The following is a 12,613-nucleotide window of genomic DNA, read 5'->3' as shown; positions in this document are numbered from 1 at the left end:
TCGGAGCGATTTTTGGTGAAATTCCATCGTTTCGGCCTCCGAAAAAAAGAATTCGCAAAAAAACAGGGATGCAACACGAGGACTTCCCAGGAGGTCACCCATCCTAGTACTACTCTCGCCCAAGCACGCTTAACTTCGGAGTTCTGATGGGATCCGGTGCATTAGTGCTGGTATGATCGCATCCGCAAGCATTAGCGCGCATTATCTATATAAGAATCAACGCCGCGACTCCCAAAAGCCATAACTTCGTCTTCGGTGCACCAAAAATCACATAAAATATATGAATTCCTAATAACTTTTCGCGATCTTCGCGTTGGGACGGTTTCGGAAGAGTGACCGGCGAAATTCCGACAAGGTGAACGGGGGAAGGGTAAAATCGTAAATTTCGCCCTCGGTCCGGAATTTCGACTTTAACCGGTGAATTGTAAGCGTAAACGGGCATTTGAACAAGACTCGGAGCGATTTTTGGTGAAATTCCATCGTTTCGGCCTCCGAAAAAAAGAATTCGCAAAAAAAGAGAGATGCAACACGAGGACTTCCCAGGAGGTCACTCATCCTAGTACTACTCTCGCCCAAGCACGCTTAACTTCGGAGTTCTGATGGGATCCGGTGCATTAGTGCTGGTATGATCGCATCCGCAAGCATTAGCGCGCATTATCTATATAAGAATCAACGCCGCGACTCCTAAAAGCCATAACTACGTCTTCGGTGCACCAAAAATCACATAAAATATATGAATTCCTAATAACTTTTCGCGATCTTCGCGTTGGGACGGTTTCGGAATAGTGACCGGCGAAATTCCGACAAGGTGAACGGGGGAAGGGTAAAATCGTAAATTTCGCCCTCGGTCCGGAATTTCGACTTTCACCGGTGAATTGTAAGCGTAAACGGGCATTTGAACAAGACTCGGAGCGATTTTTGGTGAAATTCCATCGTTTCGGCCTCCGAAAAAAAGAATTCGCAAAAAAAGAGGGATGCAACACGAGGACTTCCCAGGAGGTCACCCATCCTAGTACTACTCTCGCCCAAGCACGCTTAACTTCGGAGTTCTGATGGGATCCGGTGCATTAGTGCTGGTATGATCGCATCCGCAAGCATTAGCGCGCATTATCTATATAAGAATCAACGCCGCGACTCCCAAAAGCCATAACTTCGTCTTCGGTGCACCAAAAATCACATAAAATATATGAATTCCTAATAACTTTTCGCGATCTTCGCGTTGGGACGGTTTCGGAAGAGTGACCTGCGAAATTCCGACAAGGTGAACGGGGGAAGGGTAAAATCGTAAATTTCGCCCTCGGTCCGGAATTTCGACTTTCACCGGTGAATTGTAAGCGTAAACGGGCATTTGAACAAGACTCGGAGCGATTTTTGGTGAAATTCCATCTTTTCGGCCTCCGAAAAAAAGAATTCGCAAAAAAAGAGGGATGCAACACGAGGACTTCCCAGGAGGTCACCTATCCTAGTACTACTCTCGCCCAAGCACGCTTAACTTCGGAGTTCTGATGGGATCCGGTGCATTAGTGCTGGTATGATCGCATCCGCAAGCATTAGCGCGCATTATCTATATAAGAATCAACGCCGCGACTCCCAAAAGCCATAACTTCTTCTTCGGTGCACCAAAAATCACATAAAATATATGAATTCCTAATAACTTTTCGCGATCTTCGCGTTGGGACGGTTTCGGAAGAGTGACCGGCGAAATTCCGACAAGGTGAACGGGGGAAGGGTAAAATCGTAAATTTCGCCCTCGGTCCGGAATTTCGACTTTCACCGGTGAATTGTAAGCGTAAACGGGCATTTGAACAAGAGTCGGAGCGATTTTTGGTGAAATTCCATCGTTTCGGCCTCCGAAAAAAAGAATTCGCAAAAAAAGAGGGATGCAACACGAGGACTTCCCAGGAGGTCACCAATCCTAGTACTACTCTCGCCCAAGCACGCTTAACTTCGGAGTTCTGATGGGATCCGGTGCATTAGTGCTGGTATGATCGCATCCGCAAGCATTAGCGCGCATTATCTATATAAGAATCAACGCCGCGACTCCCAAAAGCCATAACTTCGTCTTCGGTGCACCAAAAATCACATAAAATATATGAATTCCTAATAACTTTTCGCGATCTTCGCGTTGGGACGGTTTCGGAAGAGTGACCGGCGAAATTCCGACAAGGTGAACGGGGGAAGGGTAAAATCGTAAATTTCGCCCTCGGTCCGGAATTTCGACTTTAACCGGTGAATTGTAAGCGTAAACGGGCATTTGTACAAGACTCGGAGCGATTTTTGGTGAAATTCGATCGTTTCGGCCTCCGAAAAAAAGAATTCGCAAAAAAAGAGAGATGCAACACGAGGACTTCCCAGGAGGTCACTCATCCTAGTACTACTCTCGCCCAAGCACGCTTAACTTCGGAGTTCTGATGGGATCCGGTGCATTAGTGCTGGTATGATCGCATCCGCAAGCATTAGCGCGCATTATCTATATAAGAATCAACGCCGCGACTCCTAAAAGCCATAACTACGTCTTCGGTGCACCAAAAATCACATAAAATATATGAATTCCTAATAACTTTTCGCGATCTTCGCGTTGGGACGGTTTCGGAAGAGTGACCGGCGAAATTCCGACAAGGTGAACGGGGGAAGGGTAAAATCGTAAATTTCGCCCTCGGTCCGGAATTTCGACTTTCACCGGTGAATTGTAAGCGTAAACGGGCATTTGAACAAGACTCGGAGCGATTTTTGGTTAAATTCCATCGTTTCGGCCTCCGAAAAAAAGAATTCGCAAAAAAAGAGGGATGCAACACGAGGACTTCCCAGGAGGTCACCCATCCTAGTACTACTCTCGCCCAAGCACGCTTAACTTCGGAGTTCTGATGGGATCCGGTGCATTAGTGCTGGTATGATCGCATCCGCAAGCATTAGCGCGCATTATCTATATAAGAATCAACGCCGCGACTCCCAAAAGCCATGACTTCGTCTTCGGTGCACCAAAAATCACATAAAATATATGAATTCCTAATAACTTTTCGCGATCTTCGCGTTGGGACGGTTTCGGAAGAGTGACCTGCGAAATTCCGACAAGGTGAACGGGGGAAGGGTAAAATCGTAAATTTCGCCCTCGGTCCGGAATTTCGACTTTCACTGGTGAATTGTAAGCGTAAACGGGCATTTGAACAAGACTCGGAGCGATTTTTGGTGAAATTCCATCGTTTCGGCCTCCGAAAAAAAGAATTCGCAAAAAAAGAGGGATGCAACACGAGGACTTCCCAGGAGGTCACCCATCCTAGTACTACTCTCGCCCAAGCACGCTTAACTTCGGAGTTCTGATGGGATCCGGTGCATTAGTGCTGGTATGATCGCATCCGCAAGCATTAGCGCGCATTATCTATATAAGAATCAACGCCGCGACTCCCAAAAGCCATAACTTCTTCTTCGGTGCACCAAAAATCACATAAAATATATGAATTCCTAATAACTTTTCGCGATCTTCGCGTTGGGACGGTTTCGGAAGAGTGACCGGCGAAATTCCGACAAGGTGAACGGGGGAAGGGTAAAATCGTAAATTTCGCCCTCGGTCCGGAATTTCGACTTTCACCGGTGAATTGTAAGCGTAAACGGGCATTTGAACAAGACTCGGAGCGATTTTTGGTGAAATTCCATCGTTTCGGCCTCCGAAAAAAAGAATTCGGAAAAAAAGAGGGATGCAACACGAGGACTTCCCAGGAGGTCACCCATCCTAGTACTACTCTCGCCCAAGCACGCTTAACTTCGGAGTTCTGATGGGATCCGGTGCATTAGTGCTGGTATGATCGCATCCGCAAGCATTAGCGCGCATTATCTATATAAGAATCAACGCCGCGACTCCCAAAAGCCATAACTACGTCTTCGGTGCACCAAAAATCACATAAAAGATATGAATTCCTAATAACTTTTCGCGATCTTCGCGTTGGGACGGTTTCGGAAGAGTGATCGGCGAAATTCCGACAAGGTGAAGGGTAAAATCGTAAATTTCGCCCTCGGTCCGGAATTTCGACTTTCACCGGTGAATTGTAAGCGTAAACGGGCATTTGAACAAGACTCGGAGCGATTTTTGGTGAAATTCCATCGTTTCGGCCTCCGAAAAAAAGAATTCGCAAAAAAAGAGGGATGCAACACGAGGACTTCCCAGGAGGTCACCCATCCTAGTACTACTCTCGCCCAAGCACGCTTAACTTCGGAGTTCTGATGGGATCCGGTGCATTAGTGCTGGTATGATCGCATCCGCAAGCATTAGCGCGCATTATCTATATAAGAATCAACGCCGCGACTCCCAAAAGCCATAACTTCGTCTTCGGTGCACCAAAAATCACATAAAATATATGAATTCCTAATAACTTTTCGCGATCTTCGCGTTGGGACGGTTTCGGAAGAGTGACCGGCGAAATTCCGACAAGGTGAACGGGGGAAGGGTAAAATCGTAAATTTCGCCCTCGGTCCGGAATTTCGACTTTCACCGGTGAATTGTAAGCGTAAACGGGCATTTGAACAAGACTCGGAGCGATTTTTGGTGAAATTCCATCGTTTCGGCCTCCGAAAAAAAGAATTCGCAAAAAAACAGGGATGCAACACGAGGACTTCCCAGGAGGTCACCCATCCTAGTACTACTCTCGCCCAAGCACGCTTAACTTCGGAGTTCTGATAGGATCCGGTGCATTAGTGCTGGTATGATCGCATCCGCAAGCATTAGCGCGCATTATCTATATAAGAATCAACGCCGCGACTCCCAAAAGCCATAACTTCGTCTTCGGTGCACCAAAAATCACATAAAATATATGAATTCCTAATAACTTTTCGCGATCTTCGCGTTGGGACGGTTTCGGAAGAGTGACCGGCGAAATTCCGACAAGGTGAACGGGGGAAGGGTAAAATCGTAAATTTCGCCCTCGGTCCGGAATTTCGACTTTAACCGGTGAATTGTAAGCGTAAACGGGCATTTGTACAAGACTCGGAGCGATTTTTGGTGAAATTCAATCGTTTCGGCCTCCGAAAAAAAGAATTCGCAAAAAAAGAGAGATGCAACACGAGGACTTCCCAGGAGGTCACTCATCCTAGTACTACTCTCGCCCAAGCACGCTTAACTTCGGAGTTCTGATGGGATCCGGTGCATTAGTGCTGGTATGATCGCATCCGCAAGCATTAGCGCGCATTATCTATATAAGAATCAACGCCGCGACTCCTAAAAGCCATAACTACGTCTTCGGTGCACCAAAAATCACATAAAATATATGAATTCCTAATAACTTTTCGCGATCTTCGCGTTGGGACGGTTTCGGAAGAGTGACTGGCGAAATTCCGACAAGGTGAACGGGGGAAGGGTAAAATCGTAAATTTCGCCCTCGGTCCGGAATTTCGACTTTCACCGGTGAATTGTAAGCGTAAACGGGCATTTGAACAAGACTCGGAGCGATTTTTGGTGAAATTCCATCGTTTCGGCCTCCGAAAAAAAGAATTCGCAAAAAAAGAGGGATGCAACACGAGGACTTCCCAGGAGGTCACCCATCCTAGTACTACTCTCGCCCAAGCACGCTTAACTTCGGAGTTCTGATGGGATCCGGTGCATTAGTGCTGGTATGATCGCATCCGCAAGCATTAGCGCGCATTATCTATATAAGAATCAACGCCGCGACTCCCAAAAGCCATGACTTCGTCTTCGGTGCACCAAAAATCACATAAAATATATGAATTCCTAATAACTTTTCGCGATCTTCGCGTTGGGACGGTTTCGGAAGAGTGACCTGCGAAATTCCGACAAGGTGAACGGGGGAAGGGTAAAATCGTAAATTTCGCCCTCGGTCCGGAATTTCGACTTTCACCGGTGAATTGTAAGCGTAAACGGGCATTTGAACAAGACTCGGAGCGATTTTTGGTGAAATTCCATCGTTTCGGCCTCCGAAAAAAAGAATTCGCAAAAAAAGAGGGATGCAACACGAGGACTTCCCAGGAGGTCACTCATCCTAGTACTACTCTCGCCCAAGCACGCTTAACTTCGGAGTTCTGATGGGATCCGGTGCATTAGTGCTGGTATGATCGCATCCGCAAGCATTAGCGCGCATTATCTATATAAGAATCAACGCCGCGACTCCCAAAAGCCATAACTTCTTCTTCGGTGCACCAAAAATCACATAAAATATATGAATTCCTAATAACTTTTCGCGATCTTCGCGTTGGGACGGTTTCGGAAGAGTGACCGGCGAAATTCCGACAAGGTGAACGGGGGAAGGGTAAAATCGTAAATTTCGCCCTCGGTCCGGAATTTCGACTTTCACCGGTGAATTGTAAGCGTAAACGGGCATTTGAACAAGACTCGGAGCGATTTTTGGTGAAATTCCATCGTTTCGGCCTCCGAAAAAAAGAATTCGCAAAAAAAGAGGGATGCAACACGAGGACTTCCCAGGAGGTCACCCATCCTAGTACTACTCTCGCCCAAGCACGCTTAACTTCGGAGTTCTGATGGGATCCGGTGCATTAGTGCTGGTATGATCGCATCCGCAAGCATTAGCGCGCATTATCTATATAAGAATCAACGCCGCGACTCCCAAAAGCCATAACTACGTCTTCGGTGCACCAAAAATCACATAAAAGATATGAATTCCTAATAACTTTTCGCGATCTTCGCGTTGGGACGGTTTCGGAAGAGTGATCGGCGAAATTCCGACAAGGTGAAGGGTAAAATCGTAAATTTCGCCCTCGGTCCGGAATTTCGACTTTCACCGGTGAATTGTAAGCGTAAACGGGCATTTGAACAAGACTCGGAGCGATTTTTGGTGAAATTCCATCGTTTCGGCCTCCGAAAAAAAGAATTCGCAAAAAAAGAGGGATGCAACACGAGGACTTCCCAGGAGGTCACCCATCCTAGTACTACTCTCGCCCAAGCACGCTTAACTTCGGAGTTCTGATGGGATCCGGTGCATTAGTGCTGGTATGATCGCATCCGCAAGCATTAGCGCGCATTATCTATATAAGAATCAACGCCGCGACTCCCAAAAGCCATAACTACGTCTTCGGTGCACCAAAAATCACATAAAAGATATGAATTCCTAATAACTTTTCGCGATCTTCGCGTTGGGACGGTTTCGGAAGAGTGATCGGCGAAATTCCGACAAGGTGAAGGGTAAAATCGTAAATTTCGCCCTCGGTCCGGAATTTCGACTTTCACCGGTGAATTGTAAGCGTAAACGGGCATTTGAACAAGACTCGGAGCGATTTTTGGTGAAATTCCATCGTTTCGGCCTCCGAAAAAAAGAATTCGCAAAAAAAGAGGGATGCAACACGAGGACTTCCCAGGAGGTCACCCATCCTAGTACTACTCTCGCCCAAGCACGCTTAACTTCGGAGTTCTGATGGGATCCGGTGCATTAGTGCTGGTATGATCGCATCCGCAAGCATTAGCGCGCATTATCTATATAAGAATCAACGCCGCGACTCCCAAAAGCCATAACTACGTCTTCGGTGCACCAAAAATCACATAAAAGATATGAATTCCTAATAACTTTTCGCGATCTTCGCGTTGGGACGGTTTCGGAAGAGTGATCGGCGAAATTCCGACAAGGTGAAGGGTAAAATCGTAAATTTCGCCCTCGGTCCGGAATTTCGACTTTCACCGGTGAATTGTAAGCGTAAACGGGCATTTGAACAAGACTCGGAGCGATTTTTGGTGAAATTCCATCGTTTCGGCCTCCGAAAAAAAGAATTCGCAAAAAAAGAGGGATGCAACACGAGGACTTCCCAGGAGGTCACCCATCCTAGTACTACTCTCGCCCAAGCACGCTTAACTTCGGAGTTCTGATGGGATCCGGTGCATTAGTGCTGGTATGATCGCATCCGCAAGCATTAGCGCGCATTATCTATATAAGAATCAACGCCGCGACTCCCAAAAGCCATAACTACGTCTTCGGTGCACCAAAAATCACATAAAAGATATGAATTCCTAATAACTTTTCGCGATCTTCGCGTTGGGACGGTTTCGGAAGAGTGATCGGCGAAATTCCGACAAGGTGAAGGGTAAAATCGTAAATTTCGCCCTCGGTCCGGAATTTCGACTTTCACCGGTGAATTGTAAGCGTAAACGGGCATTTGAACAAGACTCGGAGCGATTTTTGGTGAAATTCCATCGTTTCGGCCTCCGAAAAAAAGAATTCGCAAAAAAAGAGGGATGCAACACGAGGACTTCCCAGGAGGTCACCCATCCTAGTACTACTCTCGCCCAAGCACGCTTAACTTCGGAGTTCTGATGGGATCCGGTGCATTAGTGCTGGTATGATCGCATCCGCAAGCATTAGCGCGCATTATCTATATAAGAATCAACGCCGCGACTCCCAAAAGCCATAACTACGTCTTCGGTGCACCAAAAATCACATAAAAGATATGAATTCCTAATAACTTTTCGCGATCTTCGCGTTGGGACGGTTTCGGAAGAGTGATCGGCGAAATTCCGACAAGGTGAAGGGTAAAATCGTAAATTTCGCCCTCGGTCCGGAATTTCGACTTTCACCGGTGAATTGTAAGCGTAAACGGGCATTTGAACAAGACTCGGAGCGATTTTTGGTGAAATTCCATCGTTTCGGCCTCCGAAAAAAAGAATTCGCAAAAAAAGAGGGATGCAACACGAGGACTTCCCAGGAGGTCACCCATCCTAGTACTACTCTCGCCCAAGCACGCTTAACTTCGGAGTTCTGATGGGATCCGGTGCATTAGTGCTGGTATGATCGCATCCGCAAGCATTAGCGCGCATTATCTATATAAGAATCAACGCCGCGACTCCCAAAAGCCATAACTACGTCTTCGGTGCACCAAAAATCACATAAAAGATATGAATTCCTAATAACTTTTCGCGATCTTCGCGTTGGGACGGTTTCGGAAGAGTGATCGGCGAAATTCCGACAAGGTGAAGGGTAAAATCGTAAATTTCGCCCTCGGTCCGGAATTTCGACTTTCACCGGTGAATTGTAAGCGTAAACGGGCATTTGAACAAGACTCGGAGCGATTTTTGGTGAAATTCCATCGTTTCGGCCTCCGAAAAAAAGAATTCGCAAAAAAAGAGGGATGCAACACGAGGACTTCCCAGGAGGTCACCCATCCTAGTACTACTCTCGCCCAAGCACGCTTAACTTCGGAGTTCTGATGGGATCCGGTGCATTAGTGCTGGTATGATCGCATCCGCAAGCATTAGCGCGCATTATCTATATAAGAATCAACGCCGCGACTCCCAAAAGCCATAACTACGTCTTCGGTGCACCAAAAATCACATAAAAGATATGAATTCCTAATAACTTTTCGCGATCTTCGCGTTGGGACGGTTTCGGAAGAGTGATCGGCGAAATTCCGACAAGGTGAAGGGTAAAATCGTAAATTTCGCCCTCGGTCCGGAATTTCGACTTTCACCGGTGAATTGTAAGCGTAAACGGGCATTTGAACAAGACTCGGAGCGATTTTTGGTGAAATTCCATCGTTTCGGCCTCCGAAAAAAAGAATTCGCAAAAAAAGAGGGATGCAACACGAGGACTTCCCAGGAGGTCACCCATCCTAGTACTACTCTCGCCCAAGCACGCTTAACTTCGGAGTTCTGATGGGATCCGGTGCATTAGTGCTGGTATGATCGCATCCGCAAGCATTAGCGCGCATTATCTATATAAGAATCAACGCCGCGACTCCCAAAAGCCATAACTACGTCTTCGGTGCACCAAAAATCACATAAAAGATATGAATTCCTAATAACTTTTCGCGATCTTCGCGTTGGGACGGTTTCGGAAGAGTGATCGGCGAAATTCCGACAAGGTGAAGGGTAAAATCGTAAATTTCGCCCTCGGTCCGGAATTTCGACTTTCACCGGTGAATTGTAAGCGTAAACGGGCATTTGAACAAGACTCGGAGCGATTTTTGGTGAAATTCCATCGTTTCGGCCTCCGAAAAAAAGAATTCGCAAAAAAAGAGGGATGCAACACGAGGACTTCCCAGGAGGTCACCCATCCTAGTACTACTCTCGCCCAAGCACGCTTAACTTCGGAGTTCTGATGGGATCCGGTGCATTAGTGCTGGTATGATCGCATCCGCAAGCATTAGCGCGCATTATCTATATAAGAATCAACGCCGCGACTCCCAAAAGCCATAACTACGTCTTCGGTGCACCAAAAATCACATAAAAGATATGAATTCCTAATAACTTTTCGCGATCTTCGCGTTGGGACGGTTTCGGAAGAGTGATCGGCGAAATTCCGACAAGGTGAAGGGTAAAATCGTAAATTTCGCCCTCGGTCCGGAATTTCGACTTTCACCGGTGAATTGTAAGCGTAAACGGGCATTTGAACAAGACTCGGAGCGATTTTTGGTGAAATTCCATCGTTTCGGCCTCCGAAAAAAAGAATTCGCAAAAAAAGAGGGATGCAACACGAGGACTTCCCAGGAGGTCACCCATCCTAGTACTACTCTCGCCCAAGCACGCTTAACTTCGGAGTTCTGATGGGATCCGGTGCATTAGTGCTGGTATGATCGCATCCGCAAGCATTAGCGCGCATTATCTATATAAGAATCAACGCCGCGACTCCCAAAAGCCATAACTACGTCTTCGGTGCACCAAAAATCACATAAAAGATATGAATTCCTAATAACTTTTCGCGATCTTCGCGTTGGGACGGTTTCGGAAGAGTGATCGGCGAAATTCCGACAAGGTGAAGGGTAAAATCGTAAATTTCGCCCTCGGTCCGGAATTTCGACTTTCACCGGTGAATTGTAAGCGTAAACGGGCATTTGAACAAGACTCGGAGCGATTTTTGGTGAAATTCCATCGTTTCGGCCTCCGAAAAAAAGAATTCGCAAAAAAAGAGGGATGCAACACGAGGACTTCCCAGGAGGTCACCCATCCTAGTACTACTCTCGCCCAAGCACGCTTAACTTCGGAGTTCTGATGGGATCCGGTGCATTAGTGCTGGTATGATCGCATCCGCAAGCATTAGCGCGCATTATCTATATAAGAATCAACGCCGCGACTCCCAAAAGCCATAACTACGTCTTCGGTGCACCAAAAATCACATAAAAGATATGAATTCCTAATAACTTTTCGCGATCTTCGCGTTGGGACGGTTTCGGAAGAGTGATCGGCGAAATTCCGACAAGGTGAAGGGTAAAATCGTAAATTTCGCCCTCGGTCCGGAATTTCGACTTTCACCGGTGAATTGTAAGCGTAAACGGGCATTTGAACAAGACTCGGAGCGATTTTTGGTGAAATTCCATCGTTTCGGCCTCCGAAAAAAAGAATTCGCAAAAAAAGAGGGATGCAACACGAGGACTTCCCAGGAGGTCACCCATCCTAGTACTACTCTCGCCCAAGCACGCTTAACTTCGGAGTTCTGATGGGATCCGGTGCATTAGTGCTGGTATGATCGCATCCGCAAGCATTAGCGCGCATTATCTATATAAGAATCAACGCCGCGACTCCCAAAAGCCATAACTACGTCTTCGGTGCACCAAAAATCACATAAAAGATATGAATTCCTAATAACTTTTCGCGATCTTCGCGTTGGGACGGTTTCGGAAGAGTGATCGGCGAAATTCCGACAAGGTGAAGGGTAAAATCGTAAATTTCGCCCTCGGTCCGGAATTTCGACTTTCACCGGTGAATTGTAAGCGTAAACGGGCATTTGAACAAGACTCGGAGCGATTTTTTGTGAAATTCCATCGTTTCGGCCTCCGAAAAAAAGAATTCGCAAAAAAAGAGGGATGCAACACGAGGACTTCCCAGGAGGTCACCCATCCTAGTACTACTCTCGCACAAGCATGCTTAACTTCGGAGTTCTGATGGGATCCGGTGCATTAGTGCTGGTATGATCGCATCCGCAAGCATTAGCGCGCATTATCTATATAAGAATCAACGCTGCGACTCCCAAAAGCCATAACTACGTCTTCGGTGCACCAAAAATCACATAAAATATATGAATTCCTAATAACTTTTCGCGATCTTCGCGTTGGGACGGTTTCGGAAGAATGATCGGCGAAATTCCGACAAGGTGAACGGGGGAAGGGTAAAATCGTAAATTTCGCCCTCGGTCCGGAATTTCGACTTTCACCGGTGAATTGTAAGCGTAAACGGGCATTTGAACAAGACTCGGAGCGATTTTTGGTGAAATTCCATCGTTTCGGCCTCCGAAAAAAAGAATTCGCAAAAAAAGAGGGATGCAACACGAGGACTTCCCAGGAGGTCACCCATCCTAGTACTACTCTCGCCCAAGCACGCTTAACTTCGGAGTTCTGATGGGATCCGGTGCATTAGTGCTGGTATGATCGCATCCGCAAGCATTAGCGCGCATTATCTATATAAGAATCAACGCCGCGACTCCCAAAAGCCATGACTTCGTCTTCGGTGCACCAAAAATCACATAAAATATATGAATTCCTAATAACTTTTCGCGATCTTCGCGTTGGGACGGTTTCGGAAGAGTGACCTGCGAAATTCCGACAAGGTGAACGGGGGAAGGGTAAAATCGTAAATTTCGCCCTCGGTCCGGAATTTCGACTTTCACCGGTGAATTGTAAGCGTAAACGGGCATTTGAACAAGACTCGGAGCGATTTTTGGTGAAATTCCATCGTTTC

The 12,613-nt window shown here is 46.7% G+C and overlaps 28 non-coding genes across 28 annotated transcripts; all 28 read right to left on the bottom strand.

The window, feature by feature from the left end:
- Positions 1-65: 65 nt before the first annotated feature.
- LOC149397327 (5S ribosomal RNA) lies at positions 66-184 on the bottom strand. Its single transcript, XR_016297440.1, has one exon. It is a non-coding gene; the product is annotated as a 5S ribosomal RNA (ribosomal RNA).
- Positions 185-518: 334 nt separating this feature from the next.
- Positions 519-637, bottom strand: LOC149397326 (5S ribosomal RNA). Its single transcript, XR_016298676.1, has one exon. It is a non-coding gene; the product is annotated as a 5S ribosomal RNA (ribosomal RNA).
- Positions 638-971: 334 nt separating this feature from the next.
- LOC149397325 (5S ribosomal RNA) lies at positions 972-1,090 on the bottom strand. Its single transcript, XR_016297439.1, has one exon. It is a non-coding gene; the product is annotated as a 5S ribosomal RNA (ribosomal RNA).
- A 334-nt stretch (positions 1,091-1,424) lies between these two features.
- LOC149397324 (5S ribosomal RNA) lies at positions 1,425-1,543 on the bottom strand. Its single transcript, XR_016298361.1, has one exon. It is a non-coding gene; the product is annotated as a 5S ribosomal RNA (ribosomal RNA).
- A 334-nt stretch (positions 1,544-1,877) lies between these two features.
- On the bottom strand, positions 1,878-1,996 carry LOC149397323 (5S ribosomal RNA). The gene has a single exon (XR_016298580.1). It is a non-coding gene; the product is annotated as a 5S ribosomal RNA (ribosomal RNA).
- A 334-nt stretch (positions 1,997-2,330) lies between these two features.
- On the bottom strand, positions 2,331-2,449 carry LOC149397322 (5S ribosomal RNA). Its single transcript, XR_016298674.1, has one exon. It is a non-coding gene; the product is annotated as a 5S ribosomal RNA (ribosomal RNA).
- Positions 2,450-2,783: 334 nt separating this feature from the next.
- On the bottom strand, positions 2,784-2,902 carry LOC149397321 (5S ribosomal RNA). Its single transcript, XR_016297438.1, has one exon. It is a non-coding gene; the product is annotated as a 5S ribosomal RNA (ribosomal RNA).
- A 334-nt stretch (positions 2,903-3,236) lies between these two features.
- On the bottom strand, positions 3,237-3,355 carry LOC149397320 (5S ribosomal RNA). Its single transcript, XR_016297436.1, has one exon. It is a non-coding gene; the product is annotated as a 5S ribosomal RNA (ribosomal RNA).
- Positions 3,356-3,689: 334 nt separating this feature from the next.
- On the bottom strand, positions 3,690-3,808 carry LOC149397319 (5S ribosomal RNA). Its single transcript, XR_016297435.1, has one exon. It is a non-coding gene; the product is annotated as a 5S ribosomal RNA (ribosomal RNA).
- Positions 3,809-4,134: 326 nt separating this feature from the next.
- On the bottom strand, positions 4,135-4,253 carry LOC149397318 (5S ribosomal RNA). The gene has a single exon (XR_016297434.1). It is a non-coding gene; the product is annotated as a 5S ribosomal RNA (ribosomal RNA).
- A 334-nt stretch (positions 4,254-4,587) lies between these two features.
- LOC149397317 (5S ribosomal RNA) lies at positions 4,588-4,706 on the bottom strand. The gene has a single exon (XR_016298268.1). It is a non-coding gene; the product is annotated as a 5S ribosomal RNA (ribosomal RNA).
- A 334-nt stretch (positions 4,707-5,040) lies between these two features.
- LOC149397316 (5S ribosomal RNA) lies at positions 5,041-5,159 on the bottom strand. The gene has a single exon (XR_016298673.1). It is a non-coding gene; the product is annotated as a 5S ribosomal RNA (ribosomal RNA).
- A 334-nt stretch (positions 5,160-5,493) lies between these two features.
- Positions 5,494-5,612, bottom strand: LOC149397315 (5S ribosomal RNA). The gene has a single exon (XR_016297433.1). It is a non-coding gene; the product is annotated as a 5S ribosomal RNA (ribosomal RNA).
- Positions 5,613-5,946: 334 nt separating this feature from the next.
- Positions 5,947-6,065, bottom strand: LOC149397314 (5S ribosomal RNA). The gene has a single exon (XR_016298478.1). It is a non-coding gene; the product is annotated as a 5S ribosomal RNA (ribosomal RNA).
- Positions 6,066-6,399: 334 nt separating this feature from the next.
- On the bottom strand, positions 6,400-6,518 carry LOC149397313 (5S ribosomal RNA). Its single transcript, XR_016297432.1, has one exon. It is a non-coding gene; the product is annotated as a 5S ribosomal RNA (ribosomal RNA).
- A 326-nt stretch (positions 6,519-6,844) lies between these two features.
- Positions 6,845-6,963, bottom strand: LOC149397312 (5S ribosomal RNA). The gene has a single exon (XR_016297431.1). It is a non-coding gene; the product is annotated as a 5S ribosomal RNA (ribosomal RNA).
- A 326-nt stretch (positions 6,964-7,289) lies between these two features.
- Positions 7,290-7,408, bottom strand: LOC149397311 (5S ribosomal RNA). Its single transcript, XR_016297430.1, has one exon. It is a non-coding gene; the product is annotated as a 5S ribosomal RNA (ribosomal RNA).
- A 326-nt stretch (positions 7,409-7,734) lies between these two features.
- Positions 7,735-7,853, bottom strand: LOC149397310 (5S ribosomal RNA). Its single transcript, XR_016297429.1, has one exon. It is a non-coding gene; the product is annotated as a 5S ribosomal RNA (ribosomal RNA).
- A 326-nt stretch (positions 7,854-8,179) lies between these two features.
- Positions 8,180-8,298, bottom strand: LOC149397309 (5S ribosomal RNA). The gene has a single exon (XR_016297428.1). It is a non-coding gene; the product is annotated as a 5S ribosomal RNA (ribosomal RNA).
- A 326-nt stretch (positions 8,299-8,624) lies between these two features.
- LOC149397308 (5S ribosomal RNA) lies at positions 8,625-8,743 on the bottom strand. Its single transcript, XR_016297427.1, has one exon. It is a non-coding gene; the product is annotated as a 5S ribosomal RNA (ribosomal RNA).
- Positions 8,744-9,069: 326 nt separating this feature from the next.
- LOC149397307 (5S ribosomal RNA) lies at positions 9,070-9,188 on the bottom strand. Its single transcript, XR_016297425.1, has one exon. It is a non-coding gene; the product is annotated as a 5S ribosomal RNA (ribosomal RNA).
- A 326-nt stretch (positions 9,189-9,514) lies between these two features.
- LOC149397306 (5S ribosomal RNA) lies at positions 9,515-9,633 on the bottom strand. The gene has a single exon (XR_016297424.1). It is a non-coding gene; the product is annotated as a 5S ribosomal RNA (ribosomal RNA).
- A 326-nt stretch (positions 9,634-9,959) lies between these two features.
- On the bottom strand, positions 9,960-10,078 carry LOC149397305 (5S ribosomal RNA). The gene has a single exon (XR_016297423.1). It is a non-coding gene; the product is annotated as a 5S ribosomal RNA (ribosomal RNA).
- A 326-nt stretch (positions 10,079-10,404) lies between these two features.
- Positions 10,405-10,523, bottom strand: LOC149397304 (5S ribosomal RNA). Its single transcript, XR_016297422.1, has one exon. It is a non-coding gene; the product is annotated as a 5S ribosomal RNA (ribosomal RNA).
- Positions 10,524-10,849: 326 nt separating this feature from the next.
- Positions 10,850-10,968, bottom strand: LOC149397303 (5S ribosomal RNA). Its single transcript, XR_016297421.1, has one exon. It is a non-coding gene; the product is annotated as a 5S ribosomal RNA (ribosomal RNA).
- Positions 10,969-11,294: 326 nt separating this feature from the next.
- On the bottom strand, positions 11,295-11,413 carry LOC149397302 (5S ribosomal RNA). Its single transcript, XR_016297420.1, has one exon. It is a non-coding gene; the product is annotated as a 5S ribosomal RNA (ribosomal RNA).
- A 326-nt stretch (positions 11,414-11,739) lies between these two features.
- LOC149397301 (5S ribosomal RNA) lies at positions 11,740-11,858 on the bottom strand. The gene has a single exon (XR_016298921.1). It is a non-coding gene; the product is annotated as a 5S ribosomal RNA (ribosomal RNA).
- A 334-nt stretch (positions 11,859-12,192) lies between these two features.
- Positions 12,193-12,311, bottom strand: LOC149397300 (5S ribosomal RNA). The gene has a single exon (XR_016297419.1). It is a non-coding gene; the product is annotated as a 5S ribosomal RNA (ribosomal RNA).
- Positions 12,312-12,613: the final 302 nt, after the last annotated feature.

This window comes from Urtica dioica, chromosome 5, assembly GCF_054948205.1.
Source record: "Urtica dioica subsp. dioica isolate 48M chromosome 5, U.dioica_male_clone48M_v1_H2, whole genome shotgun sequence".
In the NCBI taxonomy this organism is placed as follows: Eukaryota; Viridiplantae; Streptophyta; class Magnoliopsida; order Rosales; family Urticaceae; genus Urtica; species Urtica dioica.
Note: the sequence above shows the minus strand (reverse complement) of the source record. Positions and strands in the feature narration are given on the sequence as shown.